We start from the raw sequence: 26,570 nt of genomic DNA, 5'->3' as shown, positions 1-26,570 counted from the left end.
GCAACATGCCCTCAGTGACAGCCACTGTGCAGAGGGCAGAACCTGCTGCTTCCTCCTGAGTGTCAAACTCCATGTCCCCTGTCCCCTTGGGGCCAGCGCCCTTCTTTCTGCTGTTGGGACTTACTGGCCACCCGGGGTTGCGGTTCACAGGCCCTTCCCCGTGCTCTAGGGAGCTGCCGGCTCCTGGCTTTCTCCTCTCTTCCCTTCCGTCTCCTTGAATTGCAGGAAAAGAGGCAGGCACCGAATAGCCATTGCCAGCCAGGCGCAGTCCTTCTAGCGTTTCGGAGAGAGGTCTGTCTGTGAGGAGAGGAGGTGTGTGACAAAGATTCTCTCCTGGACCAAACTCTAGTCCAGCCTCTTCTGAGCTGTTTCTCAATGAGGCTCCATCCTTGGACATATCCTCAAAAGCCCAATTTTAGCAAGAATCTTGCTAAGTCAGTTTAGCTAGAACGCGCCACCCTCGATAGCGGATCACTCTCCGTGTCTGACCGAATCCCCGCCCCCCACCGTAGCCTGGGCCTGCCTTCAAAGAACCTGTTAGTTCAGTGTAGCCAGAATCCCCATGACGCAAAGTTTCATCTTAATAATTTTCCATCCACTGAGCCACCCACCCTGCTCCATGGCTAACAACGCCCCCTTTCTCCTGTCTCTCTGTCCTGCTGCAAAACCCCACAGTGGTAGTCCCTGTCCCTATCATGACAGTTACCAGTAAATTCTGTCTTTGAACAAGGGTGAGGGCCAGGCGCGGTGGCTCACACCTGTAATCCCAGTGCTTTGGGAGGCTGAGGCGGGCGAATCTCCTGAAGTCAGGAGTTAGAGAGCAGCCTAGCCAACATGGTGAAACCCCGTCTCTACTAAAAATACAAAATTAGCTGGGTGTGGTGGTGGGTACCTGTCATCCCAGCTACTCAGGAGGTGAAGGCAGGGGAATCACTTGAACCTGGGAGACGGAGGTTGCAGTGAGCCAAGATTGCGCCACTGCACTCCAGCTTGAGGGACAGAGGGAGACTCCGTATCAAAAAACCCAAATAAACAAAAAAAAACAAGGGTGAGAATAATCTTTTCCTTAACACGTGGGTGGCCAATGCTGTGGGCCATGTGAGATGGGAAACTGGCGCCTGTGTCCAGCTTCCCTGCTTTCCCAGTGAGGGGCTCCATGTGGATATAGTGACAGGAGAAGCTACAGACATGTCTGATTTGCCTTGTACTTTAGAAATCTGAAAGAAAGAAATGGTAATCACTCTTTTCCGAATCCCAGAAAGGCCGCCAAACCTCTGAGACCTTGAGGGAGGACAGCAAAGTTCACATCTCACAGGGGTCAGGTAGGTTAGGTAAACTTGTGAAGCGTTCTTGGTGCGGCAATAGGGAGGAGTGGAGACTGTGGCAAAGCGGAGAACTCAGGCCCCATGCAACGCTGTTTGTCGGCTCCAACCTGTCCCAGCTTCTGGGACTGTGGGCCTGGTGTTGCCAGAGCACCTGAAGATAGGAAGTGGGGTTTTTATGTGAAAATTCTAGGTGTTGTAAAGTGTTGGCAAGCAGTAAAACTAGAATATGGCCAAAACAACTCAGAATTTGGCCCTCAGGCATCTGGTTCGTAATATCTGGGCTAGAATTTGGTTATTCTTCTTGTTGAGGGAGGGAAGTTAGTAGGTGAAACGATTCCCACGCACCCCTCCGCCGCCCATGGGTAGAAAGGAGGCTGTTTTTGGACAGGAAGACGGGAGAGTGCAGCCAGGAGTCAAGGTGGACGGCTTGGGTTTAGGCCTTTGGGGGATTTCCTTGGGGTGGGGGGTGGGACGGTGTCCTGTATGCCTGCAACGTCTTGAATGGGCACCTGAGTTGCCCCTGGAGAGCTGCCAGCATCTCCTGAAAGCCTGGGCTTCTTAGCTTGGATCTTCATGTTGAGGCTCAGCCAGGAAGAAGGGGTGCCACCCACCTTTGTGAGGCCACGTGGGTCACGCCAGCAACCCTGGATCCATAGGCCCTTCCTCCAGTTGGACTTCTGTGGACTGCACAGGCCCGGGAGTTCCTACATGAGCCCAAGGGTGGGTGGAGAGTGGAATTCCCAAAACACGGCTCAGACCAGATTATCTGCCAGGCCCGGGGCTGAAGGCCAAACCACATTTAATTGATTTAGAAAATAAAGAGAGGCAGGCCGGGTGCGGTGGTTCATGCCAGTAATCCCAGCACGTTGGGAGGCTAAGGTGGGCAGATCACAAGGTCAGGAGTTCAAGACCAGCTTGGCCCACATGGTGAAACCCCATCTCGACTAAAGATGTTTACTTTACTAAAACACAAAAATTAGCCAGGTGTGGTGGTGCGTGCCTGTATCCCAGCCACTTGAGAGGCTGAGGCAGGAGAATTGCTTGAATCCGGGAGGCAGAGGTTGCAGTGAGCTGAGATCGTGCCACTGCACTCCAGCCTGGGTGACAGAGTAAGACTCTGTCTCAAGAAAAAAGAAAGAGATGCAAAAATATCTAGGGTATCTTTGTATGTCTGTGTGTGTGTGTGTGTATGTGTGTGTGTGTGTGTGTGTGTGTGTGTGTGTGTGTGTGTGCTTAGTATCTCTTGACTGGGACCCAGTTTGAAAGCCTGAGTTCTGGAGATGTGGACGCCTGAGAATCAGGGTTTTACTAAGCCAAGATTTCCTCCTCTTTTAAAAATACCTGTAGTTATTAGACATCCTAGGTATTTAGGTTCCATATCACTTTCTCCAACTGAGGCAGCATTTAGGAAATTGTGCAGGTACCTGGTTTCCTGGTACAAACATGTTGCTGACGTACTAGTTTTGGAGCCAAGAAGTTTTCATGACTCTGTCATTGACTTTAATACTTCCTTTCCCTTGACTCAGTCTCTCCTTAGGAACTTCGGATGTTTAAAATGGAATTTAGTGATTTTTCACACCACATTTTTCATCATCTAGCACTTTGAAAACAGAGCTTGTTTTGTTATAAGCTTTTTATTCTTCTTAACCTTCTCTGAATACTTAAAGCCTTTCATGACGGAAATGAATTTAATGTGACCTGATTTATTGTACAGTAAATACAGGATTCTCAAAACAGGCTGTTTATATGGAGAATAAATGTAGTCCGGAACCCAGTGTTCAGTCCCTGAAATGAAATGCAAGTCTCCCGTTTCCAAAGGCTGACAGGATGGTTGTTGAATGATATTCCAGCTGCTTAAATGAAGGACCCTGGAAAGGTCTGTTGGAAGAGAATTCGAGGGCGTTGCCTCTTTCTGGTTGGTTTTACTCTTCTCAGACCCTGGAATTCCCTACTTCCCTTGAATGCTGAGCTTCAGTGCTTATGTCAGCGTCCTTCTGCTTACCGGCGTGTTTCAGTAACCAAGTATGCCAAGATGTTAATGCCACGTTAAACTGTGTACACCTGCACATCCCCTCCCCGCCCCTCTCCTCCCTTCCCCTCCCTTCCCACCCTCTTTTTCTTTTCTTTTCTTTTTTCAGTATCTTGCTGTGTTGCCCAGGCTGGAGTGCAGTGGCGTGATCTCGGCTCATTGCAACCTCCACTTCCTGGGTACAAGTAATTCTCATGTCTCAACTTTCTGAGTAGCTGGGATTACAGGCATGTGCCATTATGGCCTGGCTAATTTTTGTGTTTTAGTAGAGATGGGGTTTCATTATGTTGGCCAGGCTGGTCTCAAACTCCTGGCCTCAAGTGATCCGCCTGCCTTGGCCTCCCAAAGTGCTGGGATTACAGCTGTGAGCGACTGTCCCGGGCCTGCACTTTCTTTCTTTCTTTCTTTTTTTCTTGAGACCAAGTCTCACTCTTGTTGCCCAGGCTGGAGCGCAGTGGCGTGATCTCGGCTCACTGCAACCTCCACCTCCCAGGTTCAAGCGATTCTCCTGCCTCAGTCTCCTGAGTAGCTGGGATTATAGGTATGTGCCACCATGCCCAGATTATTTTGTATTTTTAGTAAAGATGGTCTCGAACTCCTGACCTCAGGTGATCCGCCTGCCTCTGCCTCCCCAAGTGCTGGGATTACAGATGTGAACCACCGGGCCCAGCCTGCACTTCCTTTCTTGATCATACCACTACAGTCTTGACTTGCAGTTAGATGTGAACCTTATTTGACATAAAATATTGTCAGCAAGTCTAATGGAACATTCCACTAGAGTGGGAAACCCATCTCCAAGATGGAATGGTGAGCTATTAAAGCTGGCCCATGCCCTCAGACCAACTTTCTTTTCTTTTTTTTTTTTTTTTTTGAGATGGAGTTTCGCTCTTGTTACCCAGGCTGGAGTGCAATGGCGCGATCTCGGCTCACCACAACCTCCGCCTCCTGGGTTCAGGCAATTCTCCTGCCTCAGCCTCCTGAGGAGCTGGGATTACAGGCACGTGCCACCATGCCCAGCTAATTTTTTGTATTTTTAGTAGAGACGGGGTTTCACCATGTTGACCAGGATGGTCTCGATCTCTTGACCTTGTGATCCACCCGCCTCGGCCTCCCAAAGTGCTGGGATTACAGGCTTGAGCCACCGCGCCCGGCAACTTTCTTTGATGCTGCTTGTGACAGGTCAATATTGGCATCGTGTACCCAGCAGAGCCCGTTCTGCCCGGCGCTGTCTCTTGTTCTTTAGGGTGGAGTGGCCTCTTTCTTCATGTCTGCATTGGATGCCATCCAAGTGAATTGCTTCTTTCTCTTTTCTGTTTATTTGTTCTAGGGTGTCATCTCTTAGCTATCTGAGCACTGGGCTGGCTGCCAAAAACAGATGATGATGTAACACGCCAACTCCCATGTGGCTCAGAGGGGGAGGACACCACGACTCCAGGACAGGACAGGGCAGCCACGTCTCACCAAGGTGACACGAGGGTTTCTGAGAAAGCATCTGAGTGGGAATGGGGGGAGGGGCAACATGATGGAGGGGTCAGTGATACACCCCCGCCCCCAAGAAGCAAGGATTTCTGCTTCAAAATTCCTCTACTAGAAACTAATTCCTTCTGCTCTGTTTTTTTTCAGGGGGTGTGTGTGTGTGTGTGTGTTGACAGTTCTTTCTTTAAAAGTGTTACATATTCATTGTAGAAAAATTTAAAAATTCACAGAGGCAATAAGTCATTAAGATCAATCAAAAACTGTATGCATATAATTACTATTTAAATTACTGAGGGGTGTGTGTGTGTGCATGTGCACAGGTATGTGTAGAGACAGAATTTTATTTCTTTTCTTTGTTTTTTTTTTTTTTTTTTGAGATGAAATCTTGCTCTGGAGAGCAGTGGTGCAATCTTGGTTCACTGCCACCTCCCTCTGCCTCCTGGGTTCAACCGATTCTCCTGCCTCATCCTTCAGAGTAGCTGGGACTACAGGCGCCCACCACCACGCCCAGCTAACTTTCATATTTTTTGTAGAGACAAGGTTTCACCATGTTGGCCAGGCTGGTCTTGAACTCCTGATCTCAGGTGAGCCATCATGCTTGAACTTATTTTATTTTTAAAAACTGTTATTATGTAAAACACACATTTTCACTACTTTAAAAAAATTTGTCATATAGTGAAGACATTTTCTTTCCAGTATATATCAATCTATATCATCATTACATGGGTCTGTCAAAATTTGGTTAAATAAAGAAATTATTTAGTTTCCAGATTTATGCTTGGGTGAACATGTTTGAAGTTAATTTTTTTCTTTTCTTTTCTTTTCTTTTTTTTTTTTTTTTGAGACATGGTCTCACTCCGTCATCCAGCCTACAGTGCAGTGGTGCAATCGTGCAGCTCACTGCAGCTGTGACCTCCGGGAAGCAAGTGATCCTCCCATCTCAGCCTCCTGAGTAGCTGGGACTGCAGGCACATGACACTACTCCCTGTTATTTTTTTATTTTTATTTTTTGTATTTTTTGATGTTGCCAGGCTGGTCTTGAACTCTTGGACTCAAGTGATCCTCCTGCCTCAGCTTCCCAAAGCCCCAGGAAAAACTTCTTACTTCATGAAGATGAAATATGTGACCCCAATTTCCGTCTTCAGCGAGGATTCTTTTGGAGAATCCTTGGCTATATTTTAGCTTTAACTCAGACGGTGCTGGAATCATGACTCAGTCTGCGCCTTTGAGTTCTCTCTGCAGTGCTGGCTTTCTGAGGAAGGGGCAGTGACTGCAAACATTTTTTGCCAGTTATAGAGCTGCCTTCGTCCCGACCCTTTGGGGTTAGCGGGATGTGAAGCCATTTGGGTGACTGTTCAGGGCACTAAATAACCTGTCTGCTTCCATGTTGGTAAAAGAATCCAACACTCATCTCTTTCCACCTAGGAATTGCATACAATTTCAGCAGGTGCAAGAGATCCAGACCAGCTCTAATAACCACCACTTCCATATACCTACTAGTTAGAATAGGCTCTTTTCCAAGTGTTTTATGCCTATTAGTTTATTTACTTCTCATGAAAGCCCTGAGAGGAAGGTGCTGTCACTAAAGCCTACACCACTGTGGGGACACAGGGACCTAGAGGCCAGGCAACGGTGAAACCGCCTTTGCAAAATTATGACTGAGACAGTGAAAGAGATCTAACTTAACCGACTCCATCTTGCTTCTAACCACCAAGCTGTCCTTGTTCATTCCTGGGCATAGATGGAACTAACTTTGGGAGAAACTTACTTTATAGTTTATAGCTTAAAACAAAGATGACAACAGGCCTTTCCCAAAGCAGCCCTCCTTCTTGCCTGGGAACTAGATTGCCTTTGCAGGACTCACATTAGCCACAAGATTAGAAATGATGGTTTAGGAGTCATGCAGCTGGAGGCTACAGGATTCTGACTCTCCGTAAACTGCTCCTAAGAGCAGGGCTGGAGATATTTTGCACACCCTGCACTTGATGGATCAGCTGGCACCATTCAGAAGGATTAACTGGCTCATCTGATCTCGTGGCTCCCACCAAGGAACTGACTCAGAGCAGAAAGACAGCTTTGACTCCCTGTGATTTCATCCTGGACCAATCAGCACCCCCGGCTCACTGGCTTTCCCCCATCCACCAAGTCATCCTTAGATTCTCTGCTTCCAGAATGCTCGGGGAGACTGATTTGAGTAATAGTAAAACTCCGGTCTCCCACACAGGCGGCTCTGCATGAATTACTCTTTGTTGCAATTCCCCTGTCTTAATGAATTGGCTCTGTCTAGGCAGCGGGCAAGGTGAATCCCTTGGGTGGTTACAACTGGCCCACAACTCATGAGCAGCGAAGCAGGCTAGCCACCCAGGCAGCTGACTCTGATCACCAACGCTTCCCCCGGAGAGCCAGTGTGCAGCCATCAGTGCACACGAGTCACATGGAAGCCCGTGTTTCCCAATGTGCAGCCACTTTGCACCACAACAAATACTGTGTTGGCCGAAAAGCAATATTCTCCCCTCAGACGCAGAGTGAACCTTCTCATTTTGAGTATGTTCATTTCTTCAATAACCGCAAGAGGTATCTGCTACATGTCAGGTGCTGTTCTAGAAACACATTGATATTCTTTTCTTTTTTCTTTTTTTTCAGAAGCCTGTTGGAGTTTATGGTTTCATTTGCCCAAAAATACACCTTTGAGGACCTCAAATTCTTTCTAAGAATCACCACCACACACATTAATTTGAACGTTCCCATCCTTCCACCATCCCTGTTTCTCCTGGGAACTTCGAAATAAAAATGGCCCGCTCTGGGTCCTTGCCTAGGGCTGTCTCTTCTTCTCTGGGGGCTGCAGCTCTGATGTGAATGATGGTGTCTGTCTTTCCAGCGCTGGGCCTCTGGTGGGCTGCATCATGTGATTGCATAGCATGAGTTGTGTTTCTGGGCAGTTTTAGGGAAGGCTTTAGACTGTGTTCCCAGCACCTCGGATTTGGACACCAACCCACCTAGCTTCTCACCTTGATCAAACAAAGACTCCGAGGTGTTGTGCAGAATGATTTGGGTCTCATCTAGTTTGGCCTGCATGTGAGTCATGGGGTCAGCTTCCCGTGGGTTCTGGTATCTACTGAGATGCCCATCCAGGGCTGCAGAATGGATTTAGCAGGGGATCCTCCTGGCCAGTCTATCCTGTTGCCTTGCTTGGAGAATTCGTCTAGTAAGTACTCCAGCAAGGTACAGGCCACTCGGGATGGGCGTTCACTGTCAGCAATGGCTACACCTGCAAGACCGTCATTCCAGACACGGACACGGCACAGGTAGCCTTGTTCTTTGACTGACGCTCTAGTGCCTTTGGATGAGCGCTCCGCAGTTGACTCGTGAAGGTCATGAATTCCTGAACACTGGATCTCTGGAAGAAGCCAAAGGAAGCCATGTTACCGTAGGCGGCTTTGGGCGGCACTGCCTTGGGCTCGCCTTTGTAGAGGACACTGAGCCTGTCCGGCTTCATGGCTCTGAGCCCCACCTGTCCAGCTGCGCAACCGCTTTCAGGGAGCAGTGCCGCCTCTTGGGACCGCCGCTGCCTACCGGCCTCTCAGCCCCTGGCTGCTGACGAGGTCACCGCTGGCTTCCTCCTCCTGGCTTGGGATCTACCCACACTGATATGAATAGTAGGTGTATACACAAGGCATGGAAGCTACTCACAACACACGAAGATGCCTGCCTCCTGGAGGGGATGTAGCTCAGACCAGCAGGTAACAGGCCATTGTGTAAGAAACTAAGAGCTTTAGAGTGGCCCTGGCCAGGCAGGTATGACAGAGGACCTGCGTTTCGGTCCCTCAACCGAAACCTCTCTCGGTGCCTTTCATTTGATTCCAGCTGTCCTGTCTTCCTGGATCCCAGTGGGCTACGCTGCCTTCCCAAGTTACCCCACCTCCTGATCCTAGCACCAGACACCGTGCATCCATCCATCCAGTGAAGTTTTTCAATCACTCGTTCAATCACCGGTTATTGAGTTCCTCCTTGGTGACAGGCACTGTGCTGGCTGGTAGAGAGACAGCGTTCTGTGCGCCAGCTCTGGGACATTTGGGTGAGAAGCACCATGTGTGCATGAAGCAGTCAATGAAGTTTGATGACATATTCTGTATTTGGATTGAAAGACAGAAATTGGGCTGGGCTTGGTGGCTTACGCCTGTAATCCCGGAACTTTGGGAGGCTGAACGGGCAAGACTGCTTGGACCCATGAATTTGAGACTAGTCTTGGCAATACAATGAGATCTGTTCTCTACAAAAAAGAAAAAACAAGTAGCTGGGCATGGTGGCATGCACCTGAGGTGGGAAGATCGCTTGAGCCCATGAGGTCGAGGCTGCAGTGAGCTGTGATCATGCCACTGCACTCCAGCCTGGGTGACAGAGCAAGGCTCCGCTTAAAAAACAAAAAATCAAACAAATATCGGGTAACACCTTTCAAAAGAATGTCTTTGCACAATTGTGTCTGGTATCTCTGGATTTCTTCCCATCAGATAGAAGAATGTTGGAGTAGGAAGAGGATTTGTGAGGTCATCCAGCCAACCTCCTGGCTGCTTTACGGAAACTTGAAAATGATCTTGGACTGAGAACTCGCTCTTAGATGTTTCAGAGACGCAACCTGTGCACAGGCAGACTGTTTGTTGTCCAAATTGATGTTTAACATCGGTAGAATTTACTACTATCTCCAACCAATTGTTCTACACCCCACTCCAACCTACCCCAATCACTTTTGTTTCTTTTGACACAGAGTCTCGCTCTGTTGCCCAGGCTGGAGTGTAACGGTATGATCTTGGCTCACTGCAACCTCTGTCTCCTGGGTTCAAGTGATTCTCCCGCCTTGGCCTCCTGAGTAGTTGGGATTTCAGGCGCCCGCCACCTGCCCACCTAATTTTTGTATTTTTAGTAGAGACAGAGTTTCGCCTTGTTTGCCAGGCTGGTCTCGAACTCCTGACCTCTTGTGATCCACCTGCCTCGACCTCCCAAAGTGCTGGGATTACAGATGTGAGCCACTGCACCTGGCCCCCAATCACTTTTAACGTAGGCAAATTCGTAGGAGCTCTGAAATATACAGTCATGTGTTGCTTCGCCTTGGGGATACGTTCTGAGGAGTTTGTTGTTAGGTAATTGCGTTGTTTGGAAACATCATAGAGAGAATTTACACAAACCTAGATGGTATCTTCCACCACATACCTAGGCTAAATGATAGAGCCTACGGCTCACAGGCTACAGACCTTCACAGCAAGTTACCTGCTGAATACTGCAGGCAATTGTAGCACAATGGGAAGTATTTGTGTCGCCAAAACATAGCTATACATAGAAAAGGTACAGCATAAATATGGTGATATAATCTTACAGGACCACATCAAGAAATGACTGGCAAAGTTCACATAAAAATGCCCTGGCGATTATGCATGACTTGACCTGCAGTAACTATTGGCTACTACAGTTCATAATTCAGATGGGCAATTTGATGTAGTTGTTAATGGTCCGCCATAAAAAAGAGTCATCATCCTAACAGCTCCAAAGCTATTTCCAGAACTGATCCTTATCCTAGCAGTTGCAGCCCAACACGCCCACAGGGATCCTCAGTGAAAGGCAAAGTTAGAAGCGGTGGCAAGCTCTCTATTAGTTTCAATCACGCTGATCTAAGACGAATCCTCTTAATGGAAATCTGGTAGGCAAAACCACAGACGTTCTCTTTTACCTGAGCAATAACATAGCTTTTAGGTATTGTGTGCTTTATAGTCCATGCCTCCTGGCCATGCTTTGCCCTACAGATGCGGAGACACAGTGGGAGAGGAGAAGATGAAGAGGGGGCAGGAAGGGGGAGGGGAGGAGGAGGAAAGAAGGAGGGGAAGTGGGCCGAGCAGGAGGGAAGGAAGGGGGAGGGGGGATGGAGAAGAGAAGGGGGAAGTGGAGGAGGAGGTTGAGGAGAGGGAGAAGGAGGAAGAAAAGGAGAGGGACAGGAGGGAAGGAGGAGAGGGAGGGGCTTCAAACAACCTTCAAAGCACACAGAACGGTCCTCTGCTTCTATTTCTTTGAACCAAGAATTTAATTGAAAAAGAAGCCGGGCGCGGTGGCTCAAGCCTGTAATCCCAGCACTTTGGGAGGCCGAGGCGGGTGGATCACGAGGTAGAGAGATCGAGACCATCCTGGTCAACATGGTGAAACCCCGTCTCTACTAAAAATACAAAAAACTAGCTGGGCGTGGTGGCGCGTGCCTGTAATCCCAGCTACTCAGGAGGCTGAGGCAGGAGAATTGCCTGAGCCCAGGAGGCAGAGGTTGCGGTGAGCCGAGATCACGCCATTGCACTCCAGCCTGAGTAACAAGAGCGAAACTCCGTCTCAAAAAAAAAAAAAAAAAAAAAAAAGAAAAAAGAAAAAGAATTTTAAGGCCCAGTGCAGTGGCTCATCCCTGTAATCCCAGCACTTTGGGAGGCCAAGGCAGATGGATCACTTGAGATCAGGAGTTTGAGACCAGCCTAGCAAACTTGGTGAAACCGCATCTCTACTAAAAATACAAAATTGTACTGGGGAGGCTGAGGCAGGAGAATCACTTGAACACAGAAGGCAGAGGCTGCAGTGAGCCGAGATCATCCCACTGCACTCCAGCCTAGGCAACAGAGGAAGACTCTGCCTCGAAAACAAACAAAAACCAAAAAAGATATTTATTTGTGACTGCATATATCATTTATCTACCTACCTATCCACCTGCCTATCTGAAGACTTTCTTTTCTTTCCAGGACGTATGGTGTTTTAGAAGAAATAATAGCTCAATGGCACAAAGGATCAGAGAAATTCACACCTGAGATGTGGGAATCAACTACAAAGACAAAGACGGTTCATCTCTTCCCAGAGAATAGTCTCCTTCCTGCAAGAGCCTGGGTCTATTATGCGACACTTGATACCAGCCCTGAGTACTGGCATGTCCTGCAACCCTGTCGGAGATGTGGTCATTTCCCACACATCTATGAGGAAACGAATGATCATTTCCATCTTGACTGAGTCATTTAAGAGGAACAAGAAGCTCATATCTCAAGTAAGGGCTGGACCATGAGACCACGCCTCTTAGTCTATTTGGCTGCTGTAACAAAATACTTAGGCCAGGTCATTTATTTTATTTTATTGATTTATTTTTTGAGACCGAATCTCACTCTGTTGCCCATACTGGAGTGCAGTGGAGCTGTCTTTGCTCACTGCAACCTCCACCTCCCGAGTTCAAGCTATTCTCCTGCCTCAGCTGGGATTACAGGCATATGCCACCATGCCTGGCTAATTTTTGTTTTGTTTTTTTGAGACGGAGTTTCGCTCTTGTTACCCAGGCTGGAGTGCAATGGCGCGATCTCGGCTCACCGCAACCTCTGCCTTCTGGGTTCAGGCAATTCTCCTGCCTCAGCCTCCTGAGTAGCTGGGATTACAGGCACGAGCCACCATGCCCAGATAATTTTTTGTGTTTTTAGTAGAGGCGGGGTTTCACCATGTTGACCAGGATGGTCTCGATCTCTCGACCTTGTGGTCCACCCGCTTTGGCCTCCCAAAGTGCTGGGATTACAGGCTTGAGCCACCACGCCCAGCCTAATTTTTCTATTTTTCGTAAAGATGGGGTTTCACCATGTTGGTCAGGCTGGTCTCGAACTCCTGACCTCGTGATCCACCTGCCTCGGCCTCCCAAAGTGCTGGGATTACCAGGTGAGAGCCACCTCGACTCGCCTGACTGGGTCATTTATAAACAACAGAAAATTGTTGCTCACAGTTCTGAGGCTGGAAGTCCAAGATCAAGGTGCCAGCGGATTTGGTTTTCGGTGAGGGTGCTCTGCTCCATGGATGGCATGTTGTAGCTGCATCATCACGTTGCCCAAGTGCCTTTTAGAAGGACTGTAATCTCATTCACAAGGGTGGAGCCCTCATGACTTAATCATTTCTCGAAGGCCCCGGCTCTTAATACTATTATATTGGGTATTAGTTTCCACATATGCATTTTGAGAAACACCAGCATTCAGACCATAACAGCATGGTCCCTCAGCTGGTGGATAAACAAACTGAGGCATAGCCATATAATGCAACGGTCTCAGAAATAAAAGGAATAGATGAATCTCAAAATATTTTTGTTGAGTAGAAGAAGCCAGACAAAAAAAGCGTGTATATAGCATGGTTCAACCTCTGTAAAATTTTAGGCAATGCAAACACACCTACAGTGACAGTGAACCAGTGGTTGCCTGGGGTTGGCAAGGTGGGTGTGGATTACAAACAGGCATGAGAAAACTTTTTGTTTATTTGTTTGTTTTTGAGATGGAATCTCACTTTGTCGCCCAGGCTGGAGTGCAGTGACATGATCCCAGCTCACTGCAACCTCCATCTCCCGGTTCAAGTGATTCTCGTGCCTCAGCCTCCTGAGTAGCTGGGATTACAGGTGTGCACCACCAGGCCAGATAATTTTTTTTTTTTTTTAATTTTTAGTACAAGTGGGATTTTACCATGTTGGCTAGGCTGGTCTTAAACTCCTGACCTCAAGTGATCTGCCTGCCTTGGCCTCCCAAAGTGCTGGGATTACAGGTGTGAGCCACTGTGCCTGGCCAGAAAACTCTTGAAGGTGATGGATATGTTTATTATCTCGATTGTGGTGTTGGGGACATGGGTGCATATATCCAAACTTATCAAATTCTATACCTTAAATATGTGGTGTTTATTTTATTAATTAATTTATTTTTCAGATAGGGTCTCACTCTGTTCCAGCTGTAGTACAGTGGCCTAAAGAAGTCTCACTGTAGCTTTGACCTCCTGGGCTCAAGCAATCCTCCTGCCTTGATCTCCCAAGTAGCTGAGAACATAAGTGCACACCACCATGCTTGGCTAATTAAAAATTTTTTTGGTAGAGATGGGTTCTACCCTGTTGTCCAGGCTGGTCTTGAACTCCTGGGCTCTAGCGATCTGCCTGCTTTGGCTTCCCCAAGGCTGGGATTACAGGCATGAGCCACGGTGCTTGGCTCTGTGCTGTTTATTGTGTACCAATTGTACCTCAACAAAGATGAACAAACAGAAAGAATATCTAAGCTGGGCCCGATGCTTATACCCATAATCCTAGCATTTTGGGAAGTTGAGGTTGGAGAATCATTTGAGGCCAGGAGTTCGAGACTAGCATGGGCAAGATAATGAGACCTCATCTCTACCAATAACTAACTAACCAACTAACTAACTAACTAACTAACTTAGCTAGACATGGCAGCACATGCCTGTAGTCTCAGCTACTCAGGAGGCAGAGGATGGCTTGAGCCTCAGAGGTTGAGGCTGCAGTGCTTCTGCACTCCAGCCTGGGTGACAGACAAAGCATGACTTTGACTCAGAAAACAATCAAACAAAAAGAATGTCACATCTGGGTTCGGTGGCTCAGTGCCTATAATTTCAGCATTTTGGGAGGCTGAGGTGGGCAGATCATGAGGTCAGGAAATCGAGGACATCCTGGCCAACATAGTGATACCCTATCCTTACTAAAATACAAAAAAAAAAAAAAAAAAAAAAAAAAAAAAAAGCCGGGCTTGGTGGTGCGTGCCTGTAGTCCTAGCTACTCAGTAGGCCGAGGCAGGGAAATCCCTTGAACCAGGGAGGTGGAGGTTGCAGTGAGCTGAGATCACACCACTGCACTCCAACCTGGCGACACAGTGAGACTCCATCTTAAAAAAAAAAATGTCAAAAGGAGGGCAATCTATAATAATTCTTAATGAGAAGATGGGAAATGACTATGAAAAGCTTTTGGACCATGTAGACGCTCACCAGTTCTTTCTCATTGATAAATCTTTCAAAATAGCTGCTGAACTTAAAGACAGTTCTACAGACTTTTGTTACGTAAATTTGCTGACGTTTTTCTTTTCTTTTCTTTTTTTTTAAATTTCAGATTTTTTTTTTTTTTTTTTTTTGAGACGGAGTTTCGCTCTTGTTACCCAGGCTGGAGTGCAATGGCGCGATCTCGGCTCACCGCAACCTCCGCCTCCTGGGTTCAGGCAATTCTCCTGTCTCAGCCTCCTGAGTAGCTGGGATTACAAGCACGCGCCACCATGCCCAGCTAATTTTTTGTATTTTTAGTAGAGACGGGGTTTCACCATGTTGACCAGGATGGTCTCGATCTCTTGACCTCGTGATCCACCCACCTCAGCCTCCCAAAGTGCTGGGATTACAGGCTTGAGCCACCGCGCCCGGCCAAATTTCAGATGTTTTTTATTCAAAGGTTCTCAAAAGAAATAAAACAGAAAAGCTAACAATCTGATCAAATGTACAGTTCAAAACTGTCTTTTGGCGTTTAACAACAAGTCCTAGGAAAGAAAACTACAGCGTTATCTTGAACCGGACAAATAAGTTACCACTGGCAAGTCTGTGGCACTAGTAAAACAAAAATAAGAAATTAACTCTCTTGATCATATAGATATCTCTATGAAAATCTTTTTTTTCAATCTGTGCAAAAGGTCTTTCTTCATAAATTAATTTTTTAAAATAATTTAATGGCTGTCTACTATGTGATGTTTAACTGACTTTTTTTTTTTTATGTACAGAGGTTATGTTTCCCAAATCTTACCCAGACGAGTATGGCACTTAGTTCAGACATTCCTAGCAGCAGATTTCCCCTCCCCTCTAACCGAGCTATCAAGTTTCTGTCTTAACTAATGCAGAAATATCAAGTAGTGAGAGACCCAGGTTTATAACTGTACTAGGTACACAGAGGGTGCTGCGTTCAGTCTGGACTTTCACAAAGCAGTAATATTCCAGGGAGCATAGAACCAATAATACCACAACTTTAAAAAAAATGAAACAAAAACAAAAACAAAAAACACATTTCTCTTATGACTATGTAATTTTCACTAGAATCTAAACTTCTCAGAGCAGCAAGGACTTTTGAAACTATGAAATGTCACTGACATCTATCATCAAATACAAGCATAAAATTTAAGAACTAAAAAATACTCAAAAGAAATAACTGCTTAGCCCTAGCTCCTGAGCTAGGAAGATTTGGTCTGTGGAAACAGGACAGCAACCTGTCCCAGCACAAAAGAAAATAGACTCTGAGGTAGATAACTGATCATACACAGCTGACCAGACAAGTACACAGTTTTGGAAGACAACTTAATTTACCATTGCCTTTAAAACATATGCAATTGCCTTAATAAAAGAGCTTTAATAACAGTGAATTATCTTGTATGTACTAAAGTAGAAATAACTGTGTATTTATGAATCAGGAATTTCATAGTTTCAAAATTGGTTTTCTTTACACTCGAACACTTGTAGTGATGATGTAAAGTGTGGCACTGCTTGGATCCAAATCTTCCTTCATGCTTGTTTGTTTGTGTGTGTCCATACATCAATTAAAATTATAAAACCTAAATGCAAAGGTACGAAAAAGGCACATTCTCCTAACTGCAAACTGGTCCGGCAAAAATAAAGAGCACAGAAGATGTGATGCTGAGACAAGTTGGAGCTACTGGTTACTGGCTCTTCGGTCTTTGGTGAAGTTACCTTTAAAAGTGCCAAGTCATTTTTATTTTTCAAATTTACCTAATAGAGAGAGAGAGAGAGAGCTAGTAGCCAATCATTTTGCTTCTATTCATATCTCAGCTTATGTTTGAAGATAAATCCTTACTTTTAGCTTTTGCCACTTTGTTGCAATAGCAACATTTTTCGGTTTGCCAGCACTTTGGGAGGCCGAGGTGGGTGGATCACCTAAGGTCAGGAGTTCAAGACCAGCCTGGACAGCATGGTGAAATCCCATCTCTACTAAAAATACAAAAATTAGCCAGGAGTAGTGGCACACACATGTAATCCTAGCTGCTCAGGAGGCTGAGGTAGTAGAATTGCTCCAACCCAGGAGGCAGAGGTTGCAGTGAGCCGAGATTGTGCCACTGCATTCCAACCTGGGTGAAAGAATGAGACTCCATCTCAAAAAAAAAAAAAAATTCATACTTTTCCACTTCAAAACTTGGGAGCCCATACATATATGTACCTACTATGTACCTGTGGGAATTAGAAAAGTTCTTTTTTAAAGATTCCTTTCTTGTTAAAGAATAAGTGTGCTAATAACTTTGTTAAGCCCTATCCTATGTAGCTGTTAGACAGATTACAGGTGTGAGCCACTGCACCCACCCAAGTATGATTTTTTTTTAAAGTGACACACATCATTTTCAGTATCAAAATCACATAATAATAGAAATAGTTCCAAATATCTGTTTTAAAAATCCTTTTGAAAGTTTCTTTTAAAAAATAGTTACTGGCATACTCAATTTTAGAATATCTCCTCTAACCATGAGGAATCAGATTATGTATTTGTTCTATTGGAACAGTCTCAGGTCTATAGAATGTGTAAAGCAATCAGTAATCACATTTGGATGTTGTCTCAGAACTCGTGGTTATAATATGGTTTAATGTAATGACCTCCAACAGTAGAGCAACACTCATGATGACTGTAAATTATTAATCAAGTCAATGTGGACTGGGAAGCACAGGTCCCAGAAGCAGCTGACCAAGCAAGTTTTATTACAGAAGATAGCACCCTAGCCATCCTTGAGCCATAACAAGAGCCATAACAAACCCTCTGTATAGGCTAATTCAAGGAGCCCACAATGATGTAGGGGATTATTTTGCAACCAATAAGAGCCTAACATTGACAAAGGTGAGAAGCCAGAGTAGAACTACCATGATGCACTTAGACTGCTTCTCGACTTTGGCTGGACCTTCAGGCCACCTGGGGCACTAGTATTTAAATAAACAAATAAAAAATCTTCAAGGTGTTCCAATATGCAGCCAGGGTGGAGAACCACTTTTAAACCATCATCATCATTGCATTTGCTTCACTTGCACTTCTGGACATTATAGAGAAACTTGTACCCGACTTGCCCTCTGCTAAAATCAACTGTAAAAGGAGACAGAATATACGCATCAACTGTTTTAAGGCACTGAGTAACAGGCAATGCTGGACGAGGATCCTGAGATCCGGGAAACACAAGATGAGCCCCATCATCACCTGGCTTTCTGCCTGCTGTAGCACAGGGAAGTGAAAGCCACGCTGAGGAGTGACTTTACTGAGATGAAGAGGCAGAATTTGGGATTTGGGGCTGCTGAAGTAGCTGAAGTTTACAGAACAGGGTACTAGAGAAGAAGGGATTTGTGCAGGGTCAGAAGTCTGCGTGGGAAGTCGTTATGTGAATCCTTAACTAGTGTCTAGGCTGTGATTGTCTCAGGCACGAGGCCTGTTGTGGGGCTGAGAGCTGCACAGTAATACTAGAACTTGTACGTTCCTGGGAGATGTTAGCATTCTGGCCTAACCTGAACTGACATCTTACTGAACACCTTGGGCAATCCGGTGAGACCTAGAAAGGCTGTGCCTTGGGAGTAAGGGCTGTGCCATAAAGTAAGAACAATACTGTAGGACTAAGCTTTAAATCAAAATAGATTTCCCTCAGACAAAGACTCCTACCAGCCTAACCTGATCAAAAGGCTGTAACAGTAATTTAAATGCCTGCCAGAACAAAACTCAACTTCTTATACAGGAAGATGGCTTAGTTCAAATTCCCCATGTCATATCATTCACAGTGTCCACTTTACAATAACAAATGAGTAGGCATGCAAGGAAGCAGAAAAATGTAACCCACGATCAAGGGAAAAAAGCTATCAATAACATCTAGACCCAATTGGTCTAGATGTCGAACTTGGCAAAGAAAGACTGAGCAACTAATATAAAAATATCCAAAGACTTAAAGAAAAAGATCATCCTTGTAAGATCAATAAGGAGTCTCAGCAGAGAAATGGCACTATAAAAAAGAAACTATGGAAACACTAAAATGAAAAAATACGATCTGTAAAATAAAAGTTTCATTGCTGTTCTCCCTCGCTGGTGGGTGCTGAACAATAAGAACACAGGGACACAGGGAGGGGAGCATCACACACTAGGGTCTATTGAGGGGGGCCAAGGGAGGGACAGCAGGAAGGTGGGGAGGTCGGGGAGGGATGGCATGGGGAGAAATGCCAGATGTAGGTGACGGGGGATGGAGGCAGCAAACCGCACTGCCATGTGTGTGCCTATGCCACAATCCCGCATGATCTGCACATGTACCCCAGAACCTAAAGTATAACTTTTTTAAAAAAAGGAAGAAAAAAAATGTTTCACTGCTTAGCAACAGACTGCAGAAGGGTTAGTGAGTCTAAAATAAAGCAATAGAAATGATCAGATTTCGCCAGGCGCGGTGGCTCAAGCCTGTAATCCCAGCACTTTGGGAGGCCGAGGCGGGTGGATCACGAGGTCGAGAGATCGAGACCATCCTGGTCAACATGGTGAAACCCCGTCTCTACTAAAAATACAAAAAATTAGCTGGGCGTGGTGGCGCGTGCCTGTAATCCCAGCTACTCAGGAGGCTGAGGCAGGAGAATTGCCTGAACCCAGGAGGTGGAGGTTTAGGTGAGCCGAGATCGCGCCATTGCACTCCAGCCTGGGTAACAAGAGCAAAACTCCGTCTCAAAAAAAAAAAAAAAAAAAAAAAAAGAAATGATCAGATTTGAAGAATAAGAAGAATAAATGAGCAGAGGTTTGGTGACCTGTAGAGCAATTTCAAGTTGTCTAAATCATATGTAATTAGAGTCCCAGTAGATGAAGAGAAAGAGAATGGCAGAAAAATTGTTTAAAGAAATAATAGCCTTGGTCCCTCAAATTTACTGATAAACATCAGTTTACAGATACAGGAAGCTCAGAGAACCCTAAACAAGGGAACAAGAGCACTACACCTCAGTATATGATAGTCTATTTTATTTTTTTCAGACAGGGTCTCACTCTGTTGCCCAGGCTGGAGTGCAGTGGCATGATCACAGCTCACTGTAGGCTAGACCTCCTAGGCTCAGGTGATCCTCCCATCTCAGCCTCCCGTAAGCCTGGGACCACAGGGGCAAGCCACCATGCCTGGATAATTTTTAAAAATTTTGTAGAGACGGGGTCTCATTACGTTGCTCAAGCTGGTCTCACACTCCTGGGCTCAAGCGATCCTCCCACCGTGGCCTCCCAAAGTGTTGGAATTACAAGCATGAGCCACGGTGCCCAGCTGACAGTCAAATTTATATTATAGAACACCAATTAACAGGTGCAGAATCACATTGTCAATGTGAGCAGCATCAGGGAAGGAACGCCACAATCACAACCACAGGGGAGCCCAGCTTTTCCGATGACGACAGCCACGCAGGTACCTGTTAAAATGCAAGCCTCTTGCCTGCGTCCCAAGCCCACTGATCAGAGTCACAGGAGGAGCTGAGTGGTTAAGGAGCAACCAGATAATTCTCACTCTGGGGAAAGTCAGGAAACTGCCGGAATTCCCTTTACTGAGGAGTGGCCGGCTGGTGATTGTCATGGAAAATAAGAAAGGTGATGTTTTCTCAGTGAGATAAATTTAAACATATTCTGTTAAATAGTATTCGCTTTGTTTTTTAATGTTTCAGAAATTGGTGTCAGTGAGTAGACAAATGGATTGACCTGGCAAAATTTTATTTAGTTGGTGGAGATCCACGGTGATAATTATGTAGTCATAATTTGTGAAAACCCAGTACGCTAAAATCAGTCCATTTTTGGTGGAATGTTCTAATTCATGCCTCTTATCCAGTAAATCTACGTAAGCATTTTAACAAAGTAGAAACTCTTCCTTTTGTCAAAAATAGACAGAGGCCCACAGCACTATTATTTTGTGACCAGCTGCCCCATGTGAGAAGGGTTGTATTTCCCTGTTGTTATTCATGCGAATCTTTTTTTTTTTTTTTTTGAGACCGAGTTTTGCTCTTGTTACCCAGGCTGGAGTGCAATGACGCGGTCTCAGCTCACAGCAATCTCTGCCTCCTGGATTCAGGCAATTCTCTTGCCTCAGCCTCCTGAGTAGCTGGGATTACAGGCACGTGCCACCATGCCCAGCTAATTTTTTGTATTTTTAGTAGAGTCGGGGTTTCACCATGTTGACCAGGATGGTCTCGATCTCTTGACCTTGTGATCCACCCGCCTCGGCCTCCCAAAGTGCTGGGATTAGAAGCCAAACTATCATTCTTTTTTTCTTGAGACAGAGCTTCACTGTTGTTGCCCAGGCTGGGGTGCAATGGCATGATATCGGCTCACTGCAATCTCTGCCTCCCAAATTCAAGCGATTCTTCTGCCTCAGCCTCCCAAGCAGTTGGAATTACAGGCATGTGCCACCACGCCCAGGTAATTTTTGTATTTTTAGTAGAGACAGGGTTTTGCCACGTTGGCCAGGCTGATCTTGAACTCCTGACCTCAGGTGATCTGTCCACCTTGGCCTCCCAAAGTGCTGAGATTACAGGCATGAGCCACCATGCCCGGCCACACTATCATTCTTAAGAAACAATACCTTTAAAAATATAATCAGTTTAGGTGTGGTGGCTCATGCCTGTGGTCCCCCAGCACTTTGGGAGGCTGAGGCAGGTGAATCACTTGAAGCCAGGAGTTCAAGACCAGCCTGATTAACATGGTAAAACCCTGTCTCTACTAAAAATACAAAGAAAATTAGCTGGGCATGGTGGCACATGCCTGTAATCCCAGCTACTTGGGAGGCTGAGGCAGGAGAATCACTTGAATCCAGGAGGCAGAGGTTGCAGTGAGCTGAGATAGCACCACTGCACACCAGCCTGGGCAACAGAGCGAGACTATCTCACACACAAAAAAGAAAAGGCTGGGTATGGTGGCTCATGCCATAATCTCAATACTTTGGGAGGCTGAGGCAGGTGGATCACTTGAGATCAGCCTGGTCAACATGGTAAAACCCTGTCTCCACTAAAAATACAAAAAAATTAGCCAGGTGTGGTGGCACAGGCCTGTAATCCCACTTACTCAGGAGACTGAGGCAGGAGAATTGCTTGAACTCAGGAGATGGAGGCTGTGGTGAGCTGAGATTGCGCCACTGTACTCTAGCCTGGGAGACAGAGCAAGACTCTGTCTCAAAAAAAAAAAAAAAAAAAATGAAAAAGAAAAATTCAGATTTCATTCTGGTGAACCCAATCTGACCAGAATGGGAAATCACATTCGAGCTAGAGCTATAGTACTCTTTCAGCTCTCCAAAGGGAATCACTAAACCATTTCTGTCTGGGAAGATAATAGCAGGAGGTAGCGAGACGATCATTAAATGACTATTGAAGCTCTTATTACAATTAACCATGATGTCACTCTCTCCTGGCAGATTTCTGCATTCATTGCATTTCATGTTTTTTAGCTTCAGAGTAATCTGCTTATAATTGCTAAGGTTGTCTGGGTTTTATGTATCAGAAACCAACTCTAATTATTTTGAATGAAAAGGCAATTTACTGGAAATGGATGCATTTCAAGGCATTTGAACAACTGTGCTTTGAAAAAGGCAGGACCTAGGAAGTCACTAGAGACCTGGACAATCGTGGGCCTTTTCTTTAGTGTGCTGCTGTGAATGTGACTTGTATCAACAATTGCCATTCTGTTTCTTTCTTGCTCTCTTCAAAATCCCAGCTTCCTCTGTGAGGGGACGTGACTTGTTTACCTTGGGTCACTTGTCCTTTTACAGGGCACAGGATTTCATGGCTGCAACATGCTTGTTACTTGGGGCGGGGAAGTTTTGGGTTCATCCTCTTCATTCTTTCCCTGGACACCAGTGATGCTAATGGTTTCTGCTCTCCATTTAACTCACATTCCATTTTTTATTTCTGGTTGGGCATGGTGGCTCATGCCTGTAATTCCAGCACTTTGGGAGGCCGAGGCGGGCAGATTGCTTGAGCCCAGGATTCAGGACCAGCCTGGGAAACATGGTGAAACCCCATCTCTAAAAAAAACCCACAAAAATTAACTGGGCATATTAGTGCATGCCTGTAGTCCTGGGTAGGGAGGCTGAGGCACGAGAATCACCTGAGCCTGGGGAGGTTGAGGCTGCCGTGAGCCATGACAGTGCTGCTGCACTCCAGCCTGGGTGACAGAGCCAGATTCTGTCTCAAAAACAGACAACTTCATTTCTAGCCATTGCCTTCCTGCTGAGTTTGAAGCCCTTTCCTTTGACTTCCGGCTTCGTGTTTCTATCTGGATGTTCCACTTGATCCAGACTCAGTTTCCCCCGCATCCTTCCCTTGCCTCAGCCACTGTGCGCATGTGCTGTATGGTGGTTACTGAGGATATAAAAGTGGACAAAAATGTCCCTACTATGCTCTAGTGGCACAGATGGGCAAGTCAGAGGGAGGAGGGACTGGTTCTTGCTGGGGCCTTTGAGATAGACCTGAGGGGAGGTGGAGGATCCTCTGAGCAGAGGCCCTGCAGGTGAGCCCATCACAGACCCCGCACCTGTTCGGAGGTGCCAGGAGGAAGCTGGGAGGGCAGGTGGGGGCCCAGGTCAGCACAGCAGAGGAGAATCAGAGCCACATGGCGGGAAGCAGCTCCTGTAGGCTTCGGGGGCAGTGAAGTGCCAGTTGGAGCCGTGGCCAGCTGGAGTCGGTGGGTGTAAAGGAGGGAGGAAGGTAGGGTGAGCAGCATATGCAGAGACTAGTACCCCTCACATTAAGTCCACGCTGGAAACCAAGTTCAACGTTCTCCACAGACAGGCTTCTGCACAAGTGGTCAAGTTTCCGTCCTGGGACCGGCTTCATTTCTGTCTCTCTCTTCTCTGATTCCAGCTCCTATTTGAGTGCTTGTGCATAATCAGAGTTTGATTATTTTAAAGTATCTTTTTTCACTCTAAATACGTAATCACTGTAGAAAATCTGAAAGCAAATGAATCCCTTAGAAGGCAAAATCACAGCCTTCAAACTGAGGCACTGCAGGTACTTGGCATTGTCTTTCATTTCCTTCTGGGCCTGTGATCTGCTTTGATCGGTGTGACTGTACCAGATCCATGACGGTACCACACCTCCTGAATGCCCAATTCCTGGGCGACATTGCAGCTTTCTCTGCTACCTCGGGGACACGCCCACTCACTGTCAAAGCACCCTGGAGTCTCCTCACTCTCCCTTCCCTGGGACCCACCCTTGGGGACTCCTGGCTGTGTACCACTCTGGGCCTCAGCCCCAGGAACCCACCTGATTCCCCTCGGCTCCTCGTCCTTCTCCTGGTATCTCCTCTGCAAGGCTCCCTCATCCTCCCTCACAGTCCAGGGCTCCCTCCTAGACCTGCTCCCTGGCACTGCTGCCACCCCTTGGTGCCCTGCCCGCCCTCCAGCACTGAGCACATCCTGCTTTTCTCCTGGGCTTGCTGGCGTCCACCAGGAGTTGAGCTTCCTCTCTGTGTCACCCTTGCCTGACTTGGTGTCTGGGACAAACTCTGTGCTCCTCTGCCCTACAACCTTCTGATGGCCTCGCTGTCCCGTGGCCTGCTGTCCCATGGCCTTTTCTCCTGCTCTCTGGTGGCATGGCCATCTGTGCTCCCTTAGATGCATCTATCCCTAACTTCGGGGCTGGACAGTCCTCTCTACCCGGGAAACTCTTGTGGGCTCTCTGTGTGGCTCCCACCCGCTTTCAAGAGGTCCCTTGACTGCTCTACTCACTGTTCCCTACCTGCCTCCCGCAGCCAGCAGGCTGTCTGTCCGTCATAAAATGTGTTCCTATTTATTTATGTGCCGGTTCATTATCTTCCTGTCATTGGGACACGCGCCCTGACCTCTCACCCAGTACGCAGTGAACACAGGGCGGGGCGGTTGGGGTTGGGCAAACCCTCCTCAAACGCAGCCCCAGCGCTCCAGCCTGCGTCAGCCTCCGGGCACCTCCGGGCTGCTGCGGCACGGCTAGCACGCTTTGTCCCCATGCCTTCCACTCCCAGCTGGGTCATAGACCGCCACACCGTTCCCATCGCCCTCCTGCTCAAACAGTTCCTTCTCCTTCCCCGCAGTGAGACCTTGAGCGCCTGGGCGTGGGACTCAGGCTTCCGCCATCATTTCCATGAGTTCCCTGCCTTTGACAATTCATCAAACAGTGCTAGCTCTTTTTGTGTTTTAAATTTAATTGGCAATGAGTAAAATCAGGGTCTCCCTGACTAGTGCTCTAATTGCTAATGGTGATAAAGGTAATCAGGTGGCACCTGAAGTAACACCTGAAACATTAAGTAACATGTGAATTCCGTTGGACAGGTCTTTATCATAGTTGTTATTATGAGAAAATAAACGAGACTAGTTTCCTGTTAGAAAGCACACAATGAGAAAATTGCAAATGGCAAATTCCAGATTAACTCGTTAGGGAGAATAATTATTCTAAGAGTTTAGTTCAAATAATTGGCAATGCCCGTCATTTAATATTATTTACAGATGTCGTATAATAGCACTTTTTATTTTTTGAGACGGAGTTTCGCTCTCCTTGCCCAGGCTAGAGTGCAATGGCACGATCTCGGTTCACGGCAATCTATGCCTCCTGGGTTCAGGTGATTCTCCTTCCTCAGCCTCCCGAGTAGCTGTGATTACAGACATGCACTACCACACCTGCCTAATTTTGTATTTTTAGTAGAGACAGGGTTTCTCCATGTTGGTCAGACTTGTCTTGAACTCCTGACCTCAGGTGATCTACCTGCCTCAGCCTCCCAAAGAGCTGGGATTACAGGCATGAGCCACCGTGCCCCGCCAATAGCACATATTTTTAAAGGCAAAGCTTCCCATGGTATTGCTAAACCAAGAAAGGTAACTGTAAGAATTGGATAGCACATGTCTCATATACAAGGAGAATTGCATTTTCCTAAAGAGAGCATCCCAAAGAGTGTTTTTGTCTCTTGATTCAAATTGAAAAGGCACATCTTTGATCTTTATTGTATGAGGGATTTTATAAGATAACAGTGATAAGATTTTGTGTCACAACTTTACAAAAGAAGACATACAGGAGGCCAACAAACATATGAAAAAATGCTTATCATCACTGGTCATTAGAGAAATGTAAATCAAAACCACATTGAGATACCATCTCACACCAGTTAGAATGGCGATCATTAAAAAATCTGGAAACAACAGATGCTGGAGAGGATGTGGAGAAATAGGAACACTTTTACACTCTTGGTGGGAATGTAAATTAATTCAACCATTGTGGAAGACAGTGTGGCGATTCCTCAAGGATCTAAAAATAGAAATCCCATTTGACCCAGCAATCCCATTACTGGGTATATATCCAAAGGATTATAAATCATTCTACTATAAGGACACATGCATGCTAATGTTCATTGCAGCACTGTTTACAATAGCAAAGACCTGGTACCAACCCAAATGCCCAATGATGATAGACTGCATGGGGAAAATGTGGTACATATACACCATGGAATATTACGCAGCCATGAAAAACGATGAGTTCACGTCCTTTGTAGGGACATGAATGAACCTGGAGACCATCATTCTCAGCAAACTGACACAAGAGCAGAAAATCAAACACTGCATGTTCTCACTCATAGGCGGGTGTTGAACAATGAGAACACATGGACACAGGGAGGGGAGCACTACACACTGGGGTCCGTTGGGGGGAAATGGGGGAGGGACGGGGGGTGGGGAGGTGGGAAGAGATAGCATGGGGAGAAATGACAGATACAGGTGAGGGGACGGAAGGCAGCAAACCACACTGCCATGTGTGTACCTATGCAACAATCTTGCATGTTTTTCACATGTACCCCAAAACCTAAAGTGCAATAAAAAAAATAAAAAAATAAAATAAAATAATAAAAAAATAATTAAAAAAAAGATTTTGTGTCACAAATATGCGTTTTTTTTTTGGCTTTCATATTTGGGAATAAAAATATCTCC

The 26,570-nt window shown here is 46.3% G+C and overlaps 1 pseudogene; it reads right to left on the bottom strand.

Moving 5' to 3' along the window:
* Positions 1-7,731: 7,731 nt before the first annotated feature.
* Positions 7,732-8,326, bottom strand: LOC101038872 (synaptobrevin homolog YKT6 pseudogene; annotated as a pseudogene).
* Between the last annotated feature and the right edge of the window lie 18,244 nt (positions 8,327-26,570).

The sequence above is a fragment of the Saimiri boliviensis genome, chromosome 4 (assembly GCF_048565385.1).
Source record: "Saimiri boliviensis isolate mSaiBol1 chromosome 4, mSaiBol1.pri, whole genome shotgun sequence".
Lineage (NCBI taxonomy): Eukaryota > Metazoa > Chordata > Mammalia > Primates > Cebidae > Saimiri > Saimiri boliviensis.
Note: the sequence above shows the minus strand (reverse complement) of the source record. Positions and strands in the feature narration are given on the sequence as shown.